The following is a 16566-nucleotide window of genomic DNA, read 5'->3' on the forward strand; positions in this document are numbered from 1 at the left end:
ATTAAAGGCTTGATTCAGTGCCCATTGAACTCAATTGGGAGACTTCATATTGACTTGACTAGACCCAGATCAGGTCTCAAGGTCTCATACTGTTCCTATTAAAGTTATTGTCAAAACTCCAGTTGACTTCAAGGGGAGAAGGATTAGACCCTACATCAAACTGCGTGCTGTAAAAGTTAGAGATGGATCTAAGTCAAAATGCCATTGAACAGCTGAGGAGTTTGGATTCAAACTTAGCCGTTCTAACCCTTTTCCAATAAAATATTACATTTTGGCATGGAAAGGAGGTTTTGGAACTGGGAGATTATATGCTTTGTCTGACCTTTTTGCAACTGTGGACCAAATTCACATCTGGTGTAAATCATCGCTACCAAAGGAGTTACCAGTTTACACCTACTTTGGAGTTAGCCCTATATTCTTCCTACTGTTCTAAACAGAATCTGTATATTAAGAAATCCCAGCGATCCATGTTAAAGGGGCACTGGCAAATAGTCTTGGGGCACAAATTAGCATGTGTTAAAAAATAAAATAAATACGTTTCTCTCATATATGGTGGCCTGAAGTACTGCGCTGACTTTTTCTATGTCTGGGACCTAAAGCCAATGGGAATCTCTCCATTGACTTTGGTGGGCTTTGGATCAGACCTTAAATCATGGACCAAATGCACCTCCTGAATAAATGAACTGTGTGCTGGCCGTGCAGGGAAAGTATCCTCTCAAAGTGTAGACTCAGGATTATATTAACCCCTGAGGCTGCAGCACCCTTATTTGAGAGATGGGGGGAGCAGGATTGGCTGGTGGATCTGCAGAGATGTGGGTTCACCTTTCCTTTCCTCAAACCTGTCAGGACACAGATAGCCCCTGCAGATCACTAGTTCATAGGCAGTACAGACCTCAGGAGTTGTCTCCCTATATCCACCATTCACACACCCGTGCAGTGGAATTATGGTAGCTCTGCTGCACTAATGGGACTTCAGCACTTGCAGAGGTGGGAGCAAGAATTTCACAAGATGAAAACCGGCCATATTATATCCAGCATGGATGAATATAAACCACAGTGTCTGTCAGAATGTGTCACAAATGCTGTCCCTGAGAGCTGGATTTTGCATTTAGCTCTCTCATTTAACTGAAAGATAGATAAAATTATACAGGTCCTGTGCATTGATTATTCTAGCAAAAGTACAGAATAAATTACACTTAAGAGATTTGTTCCTGATGCCAAACCTCCCACTTTCGGTGAATCCACACCCCATTTTTAATCTTCAGGCAGAGACATGTTAGAAATGTAAATCTGTCTTAGCACACTATTTAGAGAATGCCAACACCTTAGCACAGCAAAAGCTTTGTACAAAGGCAGCAGTTAGCACCCAACAGATACCACAGCAGTGAGCTTGATGTAAGTGCCTGGAAGGGGTAATTTTCAAAAGTAGAAATGGGAATTAGGTGTCCAACTTCCAATGACTTTCAATGATAGTTGGGTTTCTAACTCCCACTTCAGCCTTGGAAAGTCTCCCACATAGATCTATAGACTTGATTAAGTTATTCCACATTTTGGTGGAGTGTATCTCAGTACACAGCCACACACATTCATGTGACGGGATTTACACACAGACATACCATTAATAGAGCTAGTTACTGCAAATACAGTGGCAGATACTTTTTTAATGATGAAATCTGTTCACTGTTCATCTAAATCTGGCTCTGCAATTTCACATACACATCCTCTGAAGGGCTATAAATTCTTATCCTGTGCAGGGATTTAGGCAGGAGACAAGGGTTCAATTCCCAGACAGGGCTTGTTGGCACTGGCAGGGAATGCTGTGAAGGCAGCCACCCCAGACTCTGAGGCGTACTTCAGCAAGCGCCCCTGCAGTCAGTTTAAGATCTTTAGGAAGAGGTGTGTTGCAGCAATTATCTTTCTAGTCAATTAAAGACCTGTGTTGACGTGATCAAAAAGAATCCCCATCCTGTTCCCTTGGCTGACCAATGGTGATTTTGAAATAGACATTCAAGAGTGAAGGGGTAATATAGGGTTGGGACTCCTCGGGATTTTGAAAGTGACATGACGGAATTGCCCAGGAAGAATGAAGGTTGGGTAAATTAGAGAAAACTTTCACTGAGGCTGAATAGTATCTCCTTTCAGTTGCAGCAATTCAAGTGGACCAGAGAGGCCTTCAGTACTAGATTATAATGTATTAATGACACAGGGCCTTACCCTGCTTGATCCCTCCTCTTGTGCACAGTATCCAAAAGGCAGTGCAACAGATGTGATTCTGCTGTACTGAAAATGAATGTGTGGGCCAAAAACAATCCATGTTGGGTGAGCCATGCTCATATCAGGGAAGCAGTGTTTTGCAGGAACCTGATCAGGGTTATTGTACAGGAGATTTCAGAGACATGCCCACAGGCCAGAAGCCTCTGTGTCTGGGGCACAGCCAATGCCCACAGTATTATAATCCATGATGAGCTTTAGTAGCAGCTGCAAAGCTGCTGCATGGTTGATCCATAGCCTGGGAGAGAGAATTTCTCCCCCAGGCACACACCATGATCTCTGAGAAACTTTCCATTTACTCAGGCTTTATGCACCATGAGCCCTATCCAAAGCCCACAGAAGTCAATGGAAAGACTGTCATTGACTTCAATGGTCTTTGGATCACAGCCCATGAGGGTATTTGGCTCATAATAAAAAAGGAATTTTTAAAAAGCCAATAGGTTCATCATTTACTATAGATGAAAATTAGATATTTGAATTAAAGAAACACTATGGTAGCATAGAGGATGATGCATGCAGGCCTTCCTTTACCTCCCAGCTCCCGGAGAAAAAGCCACAAGGGACTGCATAGAGTAAACAATAGCCCAGCTATAGAGACTTGGATTTTCGGGACTCATGCTATGGCACTAATAATAGCAATGTAGATATTCCCATGGAACTTGGGCTCTAAGACACACCCCCTCGCCAGATTTCAGAGCCAGAGTATTTATTATTTGGCGAATGCAATCCATTCAAGCCAAGCCACAGCATTCTTATCAAGATGTTCAAGGCACAAGGACCTCCAGGAAGTTGAGTCATTTTGCAGTCCTCAACAATATGTGTCATGGTTTGTGGCTGCCCACACTGACATAGTTGACTGTCTAAAACACCACCGAAATTCCACTGCAGCAAACTTTCCATGTCTGGTACAAAACCAGTTCAGAAGGCTCCATTGCCTTCATGGAAAATCAAATCTGGGTTGATGCTGAGTGGGGTCCAAAACAAAGTAATTATTTGTCACTTTTTCTGCAGACCATTAATCTCATCATGCATCCAATACCATAAATCCCTCACCTGGTAAATTTATCCACAACAGGCACCATGAGGGCAGATTAAACAAGTCTTTAATTAATAGTAGATGTGGCATATCATGCAGTTTCATCACCAACTTTGCTACCCTGTCCTCTGCGAACACTGGGCAAAGCAATATTGCAGAGACCCGATAACCATGGTAAAGGAGTAGATTTAAGTGTTCCTGAAATAATACGCAGAGTGGAATTTAGTTGTACGTCGATCATCTTTATGTGAAATGAGCGCGTCCATACTGGAATGCAGTACGCTGCCACTGAATAAACAAAGTGCCAAAGCTGAAGAGCGTAATGTTTGGACATTGGCCAACCTGACCAACCTGATTGCTTTCTATGAAGAGGTGACTGACTCTGTGGATGCAGGGAAGGCGGTGGATGTGATATATCTTGACTTTAGCAAAGCTTTTGATACTGTATCTCACAGTATTCTTATCAGCAAGTTAAAGAAATATGGGTTGGATGAATGGACTATAAAATGGATAAAGAACTGGCTAGAGCATAGGGCTCAACAAGTAGTGATCAATGGCTCCATGTCTAGCTGGCAGCAGGTCACAAGCGGAGTGCCCCAGGGGTCGGTCCTGGGGCCGGTTTTGTTCAACATTTTCATCAATGATCTGGAAGATGGGGTAGATTGCACCCTCAGCAAGTTTGCAGATGACACTAAGATGGGGGAAGTGGTAGATACCCTGGAACAGTGGTTCTTAACCTTTCCAAACTACTGCACCCCTGAAGCCTGAGTCCCACCCCCACGGGGCTGAGGCATGTAACTTAGTTTCATGGCGCCCCTGTGGCTCCAGGCAATTGCCTTTCTTGCCACCCCCAATACCAGCTCTGCACTTGCGACCCCTCTAAAACCCCAGGTTAAGAAACACTGCCCTGGAAGGTAGGGATAGGATACAGAAGGATCTAAACAAACTCGAGGATTGGGCCAAAAGAAATCTGATGAGGTTCAACAAGGACAAGTGCAGAGTCCTCCACTTAGGACGGAAGAATCCCATGCACAGCTACAGACTGGGGACTGACGAGCTAGGCAGCAGTTCTGCAGAAAAGGACCTGGGGGTAACAGTGGATAAGAAGCTGGATATGAGTCGGCAGTGTGCCCTGGTTGCCAAGAAGGCTAATAGCATATTGGGCTGCATTAGTAGGAGCATTGCCAGCAGGTCCCAGGAAGTGATTATTCCCCTCTATTCCGCATTGGTGAGGCCGCATTTGGAGTATTGTGTCCAGTTTTGGGCCCCCCACTACAAAAAGGATGTGGAGAAGTTGGAGAGAGTCCAGCGGAGGGCAACAAAAATGATTAGGGGGCTGGGGTACAAGACTTATGAGGAGAGGCTGAGGGAACTAGGCTTGTTTAGCCTGCAGAAGAGAAGAATGAGGAGGGATTTGATAGCAGCCTTTAACTACCTGAAAGGGGGTTCCAGGGAGGATGGAGCTAGGTTGTTCTCAGTGGTGGCAGATGACAGAACAAGGAGCAATGGTCTCAAGTTGCAGTGGGGGAGGTCTAGGTTGGACATTAGGAAAAAGTTTTTCACTAGGAGGGTGGTGAAGCACTGGAATGGGTTACCTAGGGAGGTGACGGAATCTCCATCTTTAGAGGTTTTTAAGCTGCGGCTTGACAAAGCCTTGGCTGGGATGATTTAGCTGGAGTTAGTCCTGCTTTGAGCAGGGGGTTGGACTAGATGACCTCCTGAGGTCCCTTCTAACTGTAATATTCTATGATTCTATGATTGGCGCCCCATGTCGTTCTGGTCAGTTTTCTGAGCAGGGTTGTTATGCATTTTGACTTCAGTCGCTCTCTTTGTAAGATGGTCACAATATGTCAAAGTTCTATTTAACGTGATGCCTAAATAGAGCGGTTGTGAACTATGCTTTATTCACTGACCACTGAGAACTATATTTAGCTTGCTGTCTGCTTGTGCGTGATGTAAGTGGAAGACACCTGACACAGTCTTACTCCCACTTGGTATCAGGTGCCACCAACAACAATAATCAGCAATAGATGCCATATCTGCATTCAGAACCCTCTCAAGTATGTCAAAGGAGTGTGACTGAATGCCGAGACATTGCGTGACCTGCTATATGGAAGGTCATTCAAATATTAGTTGAATAACATTAAAGATAATACAGATCCTTGATCCTTGCAGGAGATCATTCTTCTGGTGCTCTAAGCACTTGTTCTAAAACCAATATGCACATGGAAATGGCGATTTCTCAGAAACAGAGCCATTGCACATGCTAACCAACTTGACATAGCTTTAGACAATTTCACCAAAAGGACCATGTGCCAAACTATATCGTATGTCCCGGTCAGTTTAAAGAAAACTGAACCAGTCTTCAGCTTATGTTGGAATCCAATTTCAATGAAAATTGTAAGTGCCTGCACTTGAACCAGAGTGGGAATGTTTACACTGCTATCATTAGCACCATAGAGTGAGCCCTGCAAGTCCGCGACTGTAGAGTCAGGCTCTAAGACTCACTGCTGTGGGGTTTTTGTTTGTTTTTTTTTTTTTACAGCGTACATGTATGCACAGTCTGAGAAAGCCAACCCAGGAATGACTGACTATGTGTTATTGTACTGAAAGTATCAATAGAAAAGTGAGACTTTCCTTTGTTCATCACCATTCACTTTCATATACTCTTCTCAATTGTAACAAATAATCCACACCAGAGATAGACCTGGATGAAAAATCCTGGATCCAAAGGAGTTCAGATCCGGATCTGAACCCTAACTTGGAGACACAGACCCATCTCTTTTCTACACACAGCCTCTGAGACCCTTACTATTTCATTCTTTAATATGTATATAATAGTGTTCACTTACATAGCATCCCTCACAGAAGAATCTCAAAGCACTTTACAAACCATTAGTAAGACTCACAATATCTCTATAATTTAATTTTTTTGTAAATGTCATTTTGCAGTCAGGAAAACTTGAGCATTAGAAAGGTTATATGTGGCTTTCACAGCAATTAGCGACAGAATAGCTCTATCTATCTATATATCCACATTTTTAACACACCCATCACCGTGACACCTCAGTGGAACCTCTGAGTACAGGCTCCCAGTCCCCTGCTCCAGTCACCAGACAACATTGTTCATAATGATGATAAATATTTAGGGCCAGATTCTTCATTCTTATTCATGCTTAGTAGTAGTATATTCTGCAAGTACTTCAGTTAAAATCCAGGGGACCATTTGTGGAGTAAAGCACTCCTTACTATGGGAATAGAAGTGGCAGAAGTTGGCCCTCAACAACAGTTCACCTGTAGTCTATATAAACTCAGAATCAAAGTTCCATAGTATTAAAATGCATACTTCATTATTACAATTGTGCAAAAATGCTGACATTTGGGGTGAACATTTTATCATTTATTTCTAGGCCATTCTGTGACCCAAAATTTTTGTTTCTCAGCATGAAATTTCAAAAAATGGCCTTTTCTCACACCAAAAACATTTAACATTCCACCTATTTTTATTCTCATTGAATTTTGTTCAGAAGAAAACATCTTAATTCAAAATTATGAAATATTTGTGTGTTTCATACCAAAACAGAGCCAACCTGAGTAACCATAATGTTATTTTTTCATTAAAAAATGGTGCTGTTTTTGAACGGGAAAAAAAATCCACAAAATTTCACAGGCACTTTTTCTCCCTCCCCCTATAATCAGGCTATTTTAGAAAAAATAAATGCACAATGATAAAACCTTGAAAACAGAGGTTTTGGCATTATGTTAAAAAGTATTTGCATACCTTTGCTGAAGCATATTATAAGTACAATATAAATAATACAGAATAAAAGATAGAGCTTGGAAAATCAGGCACAAGAACAGGCAATCATTTGCTGCACCTGGCTTTCAGAAGATGATGTGGCCTGCACAACACAGACACACATTCTCATAGACAAAATGATTGGCTAGATCCTCAGTTGGTATAAATTGGCATAGCTCCGTTGATTTCCATGGAGGTACACCAATTTACACCAGCTGAGGATTTGGTACAATATGAGTTTGTTACAGACTCACAATACAACTAATTACTTTATGTTGCTCAGAAATGCTCTCAGACACAAAGAATAACAGGATTCTAATCAGCATATGCGAAGGGAAGCATATGAGAATTGTAATGCATTGTGTGAGTGAGGCTATGATACTGAAGGATAAAAGACGATGGGTTTCTTTAAAGCAAAAGGAAAATCAGCTGCAATTACTACTGCTTTTTATATTAACAGCTGTATTGATTAGTTTCATCCATATGTCACTGATAACTAAGAAACATGACACATTATCTTTTGCTATTGTTGGAGAGTAGCAGAGATTGTAATATTTTTAGAATCAGATTCCCACGGTGTAATTGTAGCAACTGGATGATCACGTACTCACATATTAAAACATCAGTGGAAGAATTCATGAGCAACACCACCAACAGTTCTCCTATTCGGAGGGGCACTGGATTGCACAGAAGCTTGGCAATTGGTGAGGACAGAGCTGTTACCTCTAGGTCTCTGATTTGAAACTGCACAGATCCCACACTGGCTGGTATGAAAGAGAAGTGGGAGCCAATGGGCCTTGCTTGCCACAGCAAAGAGATATCACATGTGCAGGCTTGTCGATCTGTTCCCAACATTCCCCACTTTGCACCCTAAAACATAAAAAGTACATCATGGTGTTGGCAGAGAATAGTGGTGGCCGTGTGTTGGCCTCCTTACAGATCCTAATCCTGGCTATCAACCTCTGGAAGGTAATAGCTATTAGGGGCAAACATGCAGGAGTAACAAGAGATACATGCTTGAGGCAACCAGCAATCGTTAGAGTGAGGAGTCAAACTGTCACTTGTATAGCTTCCATTTCTACATCCTGGCATCTTCCTTAGCCACTGCATGGTCTGGCCACAGGTCAGTAGACTTAGCAGAAAGCCGTTACTCTCTGATGTGAAGGAGATGATGATCTCAGTCCATTTTAGGAACCTAGGAATTGTTATATTTGATCCAACCAATATTCCAACTAGTGCAATATCATCTCTGGCAGTGGCCACTACCAGCTGCTTCAGAGGATGGGGTAGACAGTAAACAGTTTTGGGATAACCTGCCCCTAGGGAAAGTTTTTGTCTAATCCTCATTGATTAGAGGTTAGTTTATGCCCTGAAGCATGAGGTTTTCTATCCTATCTGTAGCAAGACACTGTGGCCTTCCTCGGGGCCTGGGCCTGAGGAAAAGCTGCAACTCCCCCACTGGGCAGATCGAGGCCCTGCAAACCAAATACCCCGGGAGCAGAGGGGCGGGGCCAGGACAGGAAGGGGAGGTATAAAAGGCTGGCCTAGCAGCTCAGTGAGGGAGAAGCTGTTGCTGGAGAAGAAGGTGCCTTCTCTGAAGCTGTGGCCTAGGTCTGACCCAGACCCCGCAGCAGTGCAGACCGACCGGAACCTCCAAGTCCTGCCTGGGTGGCCAGTCCCTACTGACTGGATCAGACCACCGGGCCTTTGTGACTGGGAAGGGCTGCCAGGCCCTAGTAGCTGGGAAGAGCTACCGGAGACAGCTGACTGGGAGGAACCCCCCAAGGCTGGCCCTGACCTATAGGAGCTGCCCTTTGCTGGGGACCCATTCGAGCTGCCTGAGTCCGGTGTTCTGGAGGACCCACCAGGACCCTGTGACCTGGAGGAGCTACCATCCGCTGATGACCCCGAGGAGTTCCCGGACCTGCTGCCGGCCGACAATGAGTGACTAGTAGGACTCCTGCTAGCCATCTACCCCAAAGAGTCGGAGGAGGATGCCTGGCTTCAGGTACCCGGGTTCAGGGTGGCAGGAAGTAGCCCAGGGGCAACCGACTACAGTCGGGCTGAGCTCACGCTCGAACCAGTCAGCGTGTTGCGGCTAGAGCCCCGCTGACTCAGTTGCCACGAATAGGGCCCTGGGCAGTGGAGTCAGGCGGGCCTGTGTCCCCCTTCCCTCTTCCCTAGTCACCCCGGGAGTGCTTGGCTCCTCTGAACCTGCCTGCCAGAGGATCCCAAGCTTTAACAGCCCTGCCCCGCCTGAGGGCCAGGGGCTACAGATGGCTTCAGCCAGCCCCGCCCGCTTGGAGGGCCGGAGGCAATAGACTACTTCTCAGCTCTGTCCTGCCTAGGGGCCAGGGGCTAAAGACTCCCCAAATGCTAGCTTTTTCCTGCTGTAGACCAAGATGCTATGGCCTTCCTCAGAGCCTGGGCCCAAGGAAAAGCTGCAGCTGGGCCAGGCCGCACAGCTACACTATCCAAAACTACTAAGTTTTGTATTTTTACTATTATAACTCTGAATTTTCTTGTTTCATATAAAAGTCCAATTCACTTTAGAATCCTACTGTCCTCTTGGCACAATGATATACTTCATTAGAGGACAGGGTAAATACAAGATCCAAATCTACTTTCCTTATACCATTCTACATTTTGCATACATTTATCACATACCTCTAAGCTAAACCATCCCAATCTTTTTTTTTATCTCTCTTCATATGAGATTTTCCATGCCCTCCAGCAACAACCTTTTCAGCAGTCTCAAAGGACGGGATGGACATGGATACTGATCGACTGCCTGCTACCCCAGCGAGTGGTCCTTCCAGGTCAAGGTTGAGACACTCTGCTGGATGCTATTTCATTGACGTCCCCTTCAAACACTCTTATTGACTTTATTATTATTGTTTATCTGTATTACTACCATAGGTCCAAGAAGCCCTAGTCATGGACCAAGATCCCACTGTGCTACACATTGTACAAACACAGAAAAAAAAGAGCTTCCAATCTAAAATGTCATAAGATTAGCCATACTGGGTCAGTCAAATGGTCCATCTAGCCCAGTATCCTGTCTTCCAACAGTGGCCAATGCCAGGTGCTTCAGAGAACAGGTAATCATCAAGTGATCCATCCCATCAGCCATTCCCAGCCTCTGGCAAACAGCAATCCCTGCCTATTCTAGCTAACAGCCATTGATGGACTATCTTCCATTAACTTATTTAGTTCTTTTTTTAACCCTGTTATAGTCTTGGCCTTCACAACATCTTCTGGCAAAGAATTCCACAGGTTGACTATGCGTTGTGAAAAGAAATGCTTCCTTTTGTTCGTTTAAACCTGCTTCCTATTAATTTCATTTGGTGACCCTTAGTTTTTGTGTTTGCCTTTGTGGGAAGGAGTAAATAACACTTCCTTTTTTACTTTCTCCACACCAGTCATGATTTTATAGGCCTCTGTCATGTCCTCCCTTAGTCGTCTCTTTTCCAAGCTGAAAAGTCCCGGTCTTATTAAGCTCTCCTCATATGGAAGTTTATTCATACCTCTAATCACTTTAGTTGCCCTTTTCTGTACCTTTTCCAATTCCAATATATCTTTTTTGAAATGGGGCAACCAGATCTACACACAATGTTCAAGATGTGGACATACCATGAACTTACAAAGAGGCAATATGATATTTTCTGTCTTATTATCTATCCCTTTCCTAATGATTCCCAACATTCTGTTAGCTTTTTTAGCTGCCATAGCACATTGAGTGGATGTTTTCAGAAAACTATCCACAATGACTCCAAGATTTTTCTTGAGTGGTAACAGCTAACTTAGACTCCATCATTTTATATGTATAGTTGGGATTATGTTTTCCAATGTGCATTACTTTGCATTTATCAACATTGAGTTTCATCTGTCATTTTGTCACCCAGTCACTCAGTTTTGTGAGATCCCTTTTTAACTCTTCGCAGTCTGATTTGGACTTAACTATCTTGAGTAGTTTTGTATCATCTGCAAATATTGCCACCTCACTGTTTACCCCTTTTTCCAGATCGTTTATGAATATGTTGAACAGTACTGGTCCCAGTACAGACCCCTAGAGGACACCAATATTTACCTCTCTCCATTCTGATCATTTATTCGTACTCTTTGTTTCCTATCTTTTAACCAGTTACTGATCCAGAAGAGGACCTTCCCTCTTATCCCATGACCACTTAGTTTGCTTAAGAGGCTTCGGTGAGGGGCTTTGTCAAAGACTTTGTGAAAATCTAAGTATACTGTATCCACTGGATCAACCTTGTGAACAGGCTTGTTGACCCCCTCAAATAATTCTAGTAGATTGGTGAGGCATGATTTCCCTTTACAAAAACCATGTTGACTTTTCTCCAACAAATAGCATTCATCTATGTGTCTGATAATGCTGTTCTTTACTATAGTTTCAAACAATTTGCCTGGTACTGAAGTTAGGCTTACCAGCCAGTAATTGCCGGGATCGCCTCCAGAGCCTTTTTTAAAAAATTGGCATCACATTAGCTATCCTCCAGTCATCTGGTACAGAAGCTGATTTAAATGATAGCTTACATACCACAGTTAGTAGTGCTGCAATTTCACATTTGAGTTCCTTTAGAATGTATTTTTAATCAGGGCCTGAATTCAATCTCACTCCTGTTCCGTTTTCACTTTTTTTAAAATGTGGCTCCACTGGTTCTCTCTCCCTTTTACATCTTCCTCAATCATTGAGCTTCTGCAGTCAGAATTTGGCTGACAATTGTATTTGTGTGAGGCAGAATAGAGTCCAGCTCAGTCTTCCACACCTGGACTGGCTCTGCTCCACTAAGTTTTGTCAGATAAGCAAGCAGATGTGACTCAAACATACACGGGAAGCATGTATGTGGAGTCAGAAATTGCCATTTTTATATAGTCTCCTTTCTGCCATAATCACATTTTAACTCATTGCAAGGGAACCACATTTCACTAATCCACATGCCACAACACTCTCCACAAAAAGGCATCAGTTTTATCTCATTTTTCAGCAGACTTAACAGCAGAGTCCTGTTACTCATATTACTAGGACTCATTACTTGTACATAATATCTTAATGCCAATTTACCAAGGGAGATCATCATAAATAACTTAAGCTACAGTCAGTAAAATAAGTGACACAAGGACACTGTGTGATGCCATATCCTTGAATTTTTATGCCTATGTTCTCTTACTAATTTGCAAAATTCAGTCATTTACTGTGGGTCTCCCACCCTTTACTGTGAAACAGAGATAGCCTAAGATCCTTGTAAAGTACTCCAAGACGCATTGAGTATGGAAGCTCTTAACATAGAACAAAATAGAATTGGATTCTATACAATATCTATGACCTATACATAGATATTGACTATCATGTTATCACCAGAGTTATTTGAGACTCTATGGAAAGATGTGTGTGACATGAGTCGTATACACGACAGCAAACATTTTTTAAAAGTTTGTGTCAACACAAATCACATAAAGTGCCTTTCAGATGAAGAAAGGTAAATTTCAAGAGATTACACATTATACAACACCCATCTGAGATATGCAAATATAAAATGAAGACCCGGTATTGGGCCAAGTCTTGGTCACCTGTGAAAAACCCAAGGAAACTAACTTTGCATAGGAAGTCTCTGGCCCCAATTTAGGAAAGCGTTTAATCAACAGTAGGCATGTGCTTAAGTGCTTTCCTGAATTAGGGCCTTTGTGGGAGAACAAGGAATGGAGTCCCCACAGTTGCTACTGCAAACAATGGATTTTCCTAGTGGCTCCTGTCCTTGCATTTTACTTACATGAAGGATTTTATACAGTAGATCCTTGTAGTCATGATACTGGATCTTAGTGTCCGACCTCTCTGCAGCCAACCATACCTCCACGACTATGGTGTGAACTATCTCCAAAGCGTGCTCCCCCATGTATAGGACCATTATCACTGCCTCTGTATTGAGGCCAGTTTTTTATCCCCACAATGCTGGTGGTGAGTGGCAAGATTTGGCCAATAGCTTTACTGCTATTTTTTAAAGTTTTTGACTGACTGAGCATAGCACAAAAAAGTTCATTCCATTCCTGGAAGAGTTTGAAACTAAGAAATATAATTCATGATTTTCATGCGAATGTGGTGCACAGTGAAGTGAGAGCTGACAGCTCCTCATCTACAGATTGCAACAGATGTTGAACACACGTCAGGTGTGTTTACCTTTTACCTGAGCTATTCATCCTATTCCTCAAGCATGTCCAAAGTGAAACTCTGGATACCTTCACAGGTGAGTTTCCATTTATGGTCATGGAGCCACTGGCTATGACGTTTGGCAAACAGATGTAAGTAATGTGCCAACACTTCCTTCAGTGCGTGGCAACACGTAACTAATGCATATAAACACAATTATATGTGCATTTATTGGGAAAAGATAGCACAGTGACTCGAACATGTGTCAACAGCTTCCCAAGCAAGCGCTTCAAAGAGCAACTCTGACTATTTAGTGCAGTAAAGCCTGCTGTTTAATCCCCAAATTCTCTGCTTCATATTATACCAAGTGAATGCCTAAATTAGTGAACAAAGTTGCAAGTCTTGTTTAACTGAATGAGTGCAACTAGCCAAAACTTTGTGTCCAAGATTCTCAAAAGAAACATGCCACAACTATAGGTGGATGTGTGACTCTGAGACACATCTCCTTAAATACCTAGGTAAAGAAAGAAAGGAAAAAAACACCACAAGAGTGTAAACAATAGAATCAGCTCGAGTTTTTGCTGCTGAAGGCAAATGAGAATATATCACTCACGTAATAAACAGATACTAATTATTTTGCTTCCACAGGGGACCACCTGTTCTGACAATATGGTGGAGACAGCTTTGAATGGAACAAAGCCCTTGAACTAATGGATGGACAGCCTAGCTGTGACTATATAGTACCTCCTTTACAATCTGACAAAGAGATGCAAAGACCTTTTACTAGGGTTATTTCAAGTTCCCAAATAGAAAACAACGCTGGGGAGGGGGAGAAGGTGCAGCTGGGGGTGGGGGTACAGTTGGGGGTTGTTAGAGGGGGTATTTGGGGAGTGCTGGAGGGGTGTGTGTGCACTAGGAGGGGGTGGAGGGAGGGAGTACCTGCAGCCTCACACTCGAGGTGGGGGGCAATGTTGTGGTCCCTGTCATGGTGGCTGGTGCAGGGTCAGGGTGCAGCACCAGCCCATCAATCAGCGCCTCCCTGAAGGCCTCTCCATCTGTAGGGCTGCCATCTTTCTAATTGCTAAAAACAGAACACCCCTGCCCCACCTCTTCCCCTGAGGCCCCGCTTCCCACTCACTGCCCCCTCTCCCCCCCCAAGAATTCACCTGCTGCCTGCAGAGCCAGGCTGAGAGGAGCTGACGCAGAACCTGCCTGCCCAATCGTGGAACAGTGGGGCATGCCGAGGAGCCATGAGCGAGGAGCCAGGGTGGAGATAATCAGGGCACAGCTCGATGGCAGGGGGCAGACAGATCCCCCCCTGCGAGGCGGCAGCAGCACTGGTATCTACCTCTTGGAGCCAGGTCTGGAAGCCAGCCAGTTCTCTCCCTCAGACAGCAGCAGCTGAGCAGAGAGCAGCTCCTCCAGGCTCCAGCAGCAGCTGCTGCTCTTCCCATCCCCCAGTCGCAAAGTCCAGTTCTGCAGGTAACTGCAGTCACAGTGTCCGGTCAACACTGCTGATCGGACACTGCCAGGCTCCTTTTTTCCACCAAACTTTCCACTCGAAAATCAGACACCAGGCAACCCTAGTGGGGAGCTGGGACCTTGCCCTGTCACCCCTCCCAGCCAGGATCTGAGTCCTCCTGGCAGGGCAGGCAGCTTGGCCAAGAAGCATTTGGCAGCTCTACTTACCTGGCAGGCTGGGCCTGAGGGGCTGGGGTCTGGCAGCTGCAGATCCCAGGCAGAGACCAATCAGAGTGTGGAGATGTCTCTTTCTGAGTTGCAATGTTTTCTCCACAAGGAAAAATCCCAGACATTTCCTCTTATTTCAAACACCCACCCGGATGGAGATAGGAGGTCCAAAAAAGAGGTCATGTTCTGGACATCTGATAACCCTACCTTTTACACATAAGGAATACAACAAACCCTGTTAACTAGAAACTCCATATGATGTGGAAAGAATTTAAAGCATGTGGGGTTTATTTAAGAACGTCTGTTTCGTTGGGTTTTTTGGAGCAGAGGTCTCTGAGGACCTGAGCCAACACCCATGGAAGTTCATTGGAATCTTTCAGTTGAAGTCAATGGGTGTCAGATCAGGCCCTAAATTATTAAAAAGAAGTAGCTCTCAGAAGGGACAAGGGGAAATTTTGACCCCCAAAGGTCTGGCTCATCTTTGTAAAGAAAGACAAAGCAGAATTTAATCTACAGAGACCAGATCTATCACTTCAGTCTGAGATGAGCCTGGAGAATGTTTTAACCATGCCCATTTCCAACTAATCACTGTCTTTCTCCTATCTGTGAAAGGAGGAAGAGAAAAACAGGCATCAGAATGTTAGATATTCTGGAAAGTGGTGAAAGTTGGTCCATGGCACCACTTGCAAGAACAGAAGTGCTAACTCCTGGATGTCCTGGCTAAATTCCAATTGGGTTACTGAATTACCATTGCCTATGCTAAATTCCCCTGCAATTTAAATGTAATAAGACAAAGCCAAATACAGCCGTAGTGTAACTCCATTGATGTTGGTGGGCTTTCACGAGGGATGAATTTTGCCCACAATCTTTCCTTTTTGTCTTCAACTGTTTTGGGTGCAGCATTCTTGTGTGCTGTTTAAAGCCTGCCACCTTTTCACTCAGAAGTGGCTGAACATCAGTGAGGGGTGAAGTGATCACTGTATATAAATCAGCGTGTCGGGCTCTAGGGAATGTTTGGATAAAAGGTATAAATGTCAGTTACTATTAGTAAACAACCACCTTATGGGTGAATATATGTGACAGAAATAATGTGCAGGTCACATTCTCATAATAATCAACCAGCACCAACCCAGACTGGCTGTGCCATTAGATGTGCAAGACGAGTACCTTCTTCTGTAATAATGCAAAGTATTGCCAAGCTACTCACAACAGCCTCTCCATTACAAACAAAAAGTAAAAAACCTACAGTCTCTGCAAAAGAGAGGGAAAAGGAACATGTTTTCAGTGAAGAGTAACAGCTATTCCAGTTGCTTATTCAGCCTTTGGTCTGACTGTACTTCACTGAGTGCATTAGCCATCATCACCCAGGAAAAAGCCTGGACACAAACTCCATTACTCAGCAGATGGGGTATTCAGGCTTTTCATTTGCTTACAGCTGTGTTCTTTATATAGCCACATTAGGCCAAATCCAGAAGTCCTGCTGTGTTCTTACTCAAGCAAATCTCTTCCTGACTTCAATAAGAGCTTTGGCTCGAGTAAAGACTGAGCAAAGACTTCAGGCTGAAGGCTGTGAGAGCCACAAATACCAGTGAACACAGGTGTAATGAG

The sequence above is a fragment of the Emydura macquarii genome, unplaced genomic scaffold, assembly GCF_026122565.2.
Source record: "Emydura macquarii macquarii isolate MOO-44397 ecotype Brisbane River unplaced genomic scaffold, CSIRO-AGI_Emac_v2 contig_2676, whole genome shotgun sequence".
Classification (NCBI taxonomy): domain Eukaryota; kingdom Metazoa; phylum Chordata; order Testudines; family Chelidae; genus Emydura; species Emydura macquarii.